Source organism: Marmota marmota, unplaced genomic scaffold, assembly GCF_001458135.2.
Source record: "Marmota marmota marmota unplaced genomic scaffold, marMar, whole genome shotgun sequence".
NCBI lineage: Eukaryota > Metazoa > Chordata > Mammalia > Rodentia > Sciuridae > Marmota > Marmota marmota.
Genome location: NW_026000283.1, coordinates 10,248,196 through 10,252,417, shown reverse-complemented (window position 1 = coordinate 10,252,417; position 4,222 = coordinate 10,248,196). Strand labels below are relative to the sequence as shown.

Sequence of the window (4,222 nt, the reverse complement as noted above, 5' to 3'; positions counted from 1 at the left end):
GAGGCTGAGGCAGGAGGATCACACGTTTGAGGCCAGCTTCAGCAACTTAGGTAGACCCTGTCTCAGAAATTTTTTGCGGGGAGGGAAATACTAGGGATTGAACCCAGGGGGCTTCATCAATGAGCCACATCTCTAGCCTTTTTTATTTTCTAGTGATTTTTTTTTTTTGTACCAGGAATTGAACTCAGGGGCACTTGACCACTACTGAGTCACATTCCCAGCCCTACTTTATATTTTATTTAGGGACAGGGTCTCATTGAGTTGCTTAGCACATCACTGTTGCTGAGGCTGCCTTTGAACATGTGATCTTCCTACCTCAGCCTCCTGAGCAGCTGGGATTACAGGTGTGTGCCAGCATGCCCAGCTATTTTTATTTTTAAAATATTTTTTAAGTTGTAGATGAACACAATACCTTTCTTTAAATTTATTTTTTATGTGGTGCTGAGGATAGAACCCAGTGCCTCACACATGCTAGGTAAGCACTCTACCACTGAGCTACAATCCCAGCCCACAATACGTTTATTTTATTTATTTATTTTTATGTGGTGCTGAGTATCGAATCCAGTGCCTCACACATGTCAGGCAGGTGCTCTATCACTGAGCCACAACACCAGCCCTTTATTTTTTACTTTGAGACAGGGTTTCACTAAGTTTCTTAGGGCCTCACTAAGTTGCCTAGGCTGGTCTTGAACTTGTGATCCTTCTGCCTCAGCCTCCAGAGTTGCTGGGATTACAGGCATGCACCACTGCACCCAGCTCCTTTTTTACTTTGAGATAGGGTCTCACTAGTTGCTGACTTGGCCTTGAACTTGGAATCTTCATGTCTCAGCCTCCTGAGTGGAGTTGCTGGGATTACAGGCATCTACTACTGCCTCCCACCTGTCTCAGAGATTTTTTAAAAGGGCTGGGGATGTAGCTCAATGGTAGAGGGCCTCTGGGTTCAATACCTAGTACTGCAAGAGAGAGAGAGAAAAAAAAACACCTCAGAGAATACTCCAAGACATGTGCCAGACTATAATACATAAAGTAGTGACAAAGGCTTCCTCTGGAAGTAGTAGTCCCAGATAAGAACGTGGGAGTCATCCTGAGTCTCTAGAGAGTGGTAACATTTGATTATAACTTAGACTTTTAACTGGCCTGCAGCCCCTGAAACCAAGAATTTGGTTTTTGGTTCAAAGGTTATATTTTGGGGCTGCAGCTGAAATTCAGTGACAGAGCACTTGTCTAGCATGTGGGAGGGCCTGGGTTTCATCTCCAGCACCATGAGGACAACAAAAATAACCTCCTCCAAAACCGAAGATGGGGTAAGTCTTCTCCAAATCTCACAGCTCATAAGCTTTTCTAATTCATTTCAGGATTTACACCTTGTTTATTTAATATGGCAACTTTCCTACTTCTTGTTATCCTTGGAAGCCTCTGAAAATACTGGAAGAAAATCAAAGATAGGCATGGTGGCACACACCTGTAATTCCAGCTATTCTGAAGCCTGAGGCAGGAGGATCAAAAGTTCAAGGCCGGTATTGGCAATTTAGTATGACTTTGTCTCAAAATTTTAAAAAAACTGTGGTACTAGGGATTGAATCCAGGGACACTTAACTACTGAGCCACAAACCCAGCCCTTTATTTAGTATCGAATCCAGTGCCTCACACATGTCAGGCAGGTTCTCTATCACTGAGCCACAACACCAGCCCTTTATTTTTTACTTTGAGACAGGGTTTCACTAAGTTTCTTAGGGCCTCACTAAGTTGCCTAGGCTGGTCTTGAACTTGTGATCCTTCTGCCTCAGCCTCCAGAGTTGCTGGGATTACAGGCGTGCACCACTGCACCCAGCTCCTTTTTTACTTTGAGATAGGGTCTCACTAGTTGCTGACTTGGCTTAGACACTGGGTCTTGTTAAATTGCTTAGGGCCTCGCTAAATTGCTGAGGCTGGCTTTGAACTTGTGATCCTACTGCCTCAGCCTCCCAAATCACTGGGATTATAGGTTTGTGCCACCACGCCCAGCTGGTTGGTTGATTCTTGGCCAGACACATGACCCAAGTTGGGCCACTGAGGATCTCCTCATGATCTTGCTGTTGGGATTCAGCAATCCAGTCCATTTTTACTTGTTACCTGACTTGAGGGCAGAGAGGAGGCAATGTTTGGCCTTGTATTCAGAGAAGCAGAGGAACAAGAGTGAAGTAGACATGCAGAAAGAACCTGAGTAGGAAACTGAGGCCTACAGAGGAGAGCAGACTGCCTAGCTTCTCTCAAGACTTTTGGTTTTTTTAGTACTGGGGATGGAACTCATGGTCTAGCACATGCTGGCAAGTGCTCTATCACTGAGCCGCATCCTACATTCCCAGCATTGCCTAGCTTCTCAATGGTTTTCAAAGTCCTTCTTCTGTTTTTTTTTTTTTTTAAGACTGGCTATCTCCTGCCTTTGAAGGACTGTGTTAAATTAACCTCTTTTGCTTAAAAATAATTTTAAAAGACAGTATATGTGAATGACTCATCCTTTCATGGAAAGTTTAATTTTCCTGTTCTTTAAAAATTTTTTGATTATAAATACATACTCATTATGGAAATTTTAATTAGCTTTCTTCTCATAAAACCCATTATCATATGTGTATACACCCTGAGAAGTATAAAAATGAAAAGTCACTTTTAAAAAAATATTTATTTTTTAGTTGTAGTTGGACACCATATCTTTATTTTATTTATTTATTTTTATGTGGTGCTGAGGATCGAACCCAGGGTCTTGCATATGCTAGGCGAGCGACCCCAGCCCCCTAAGTCACTTTTAATGAAATACATACTGGACAAAAGATAAGTACAAAATGTTCATAGCACCACTATTCAAAAAGGCCCCGACTAGACATGGTGGTACACACATGCACTCCTAGCTTCTCGGCAGATGGAGGCAGGAGGATCACAAATTCAAGGTCAACCTGGATAAGTTAGTGATACCTTGTCTCAAAATAAAAATGTTGTTCTGGGGTTGTAGCTCAGCGGCTCCAGTGCTCACCTAGCACACACAAGGCCCTGGGTTTGATCCTCAGCACCACATAAAAATAAATAAAATAAGGGTATTGTGTCCAACTACAATTAAAAAATAAATATTTAAAAAAATGTTGATGCTCCTCCATCATTGTGTACACGCACTTTAAGGCATACATTTTATAATGTTATTGCTCACTTGAAAGCCCATCTGTCTTTCCATTCATTCAATCATACAAACTCATTTACTCATTCAACAAATTTACTTACGTTAGCTTGAGAGCAAATAGCAGCGAGCCAAGCCTATCCTTTTGGTCTATCTCCGTAGGTCCTACAATCTAGTGGGAGAGGCAGATGTCAATTAATTGACCACACATAAAAGTTTCCAGTCACATTTGTGAAGCACAGTACAAGGGTGATTTAAGGGGCTCTAAGCAGCTGGGCACTGGAATGCCATCTAAAATCCTAACAATTCAGGAGGCTGAGGCAGGAGGATTGCAAGTTTGAAGTTAGCCTTAGCAATTTAGTGACACTCTGTCTCAAAATAAAAAGGACTGGGCATATAGCTCAGTGGTAAAGCACCCCTGGGTTCAATTCCTAGTATCATGGCAAGGTGGGAAGAGCTACTAAGTGGAAGAACCTAATTGGATTGGGAGAAGAAGGGGGAAGTCTGGGATTGTTTTCGTGTGGAGGTAAAAAATAGGTTGAGACCTGAAAAGATGAATGGGAGTTAGACAAGTGCAGAGGGAGAACATTCCTGGTCAAGGGAATAGCATGAGATTTTTTGGTTCCAGGGTTTGAACTTGGGGATACTCAACCACTGAGCTACATCCTCAGCCTTTTTATGTTTTATTTAGAGACAGGGTCTTGCTTAGGGTCCCCCTAAGTTGCTGAGGCTGGCTTTGAACCTGTGATCCTCCTGCCTCAGCCTCCTGAGTCACTGAGATTACAGGCATGCACTACTGTGCCTTGTTTACATATGGCGCTTTGAGGGACAGAGACTCATGAAGTTGAATCCAGCTTAGTGAGTAAAGAGGGGTAGGCACCACACTGTGCCCCTTTTGGACTTTTTAAAAATATTTATTTATTTATTTTTAGTTTTCGGTGGACACAACATCTTTATTTGTATGTGGTGCTGAGGATTGAACCCAGTGCCCCACGCATGCCAGGCAAGCACGCTACCGCTTGAGCCACATCCCCAGCCCTGGACTTTTTTTTTTTTTTAATTGGTACTGGGGATTGA

The 4,222-nt window shown here is 42.7% G+C and overlaps 1 long non-coding RNA gene across 1 annotated transcript in view; it reads right to left on the bottom strand.

The window, feature by feature from the left end:
* LOC125614394 overlaps positions 1-2,286 on the bottom strand; it is a 9,015-nt gene extending 6,729 nt beyond the window's left edge. The window contains exon 1 of the long non-coding RNA XR_007344997.1: positions 2,275-2,286. This is a non-coding gene — a long non-coding RNA (uncharacterized LOC125614394). The remainder of the gene's footprint in view (positions 1-2,274) is intronic.
* Between the last annotated feature and the right edge of the window lie 1,936 nt (positions 2,287-4,222).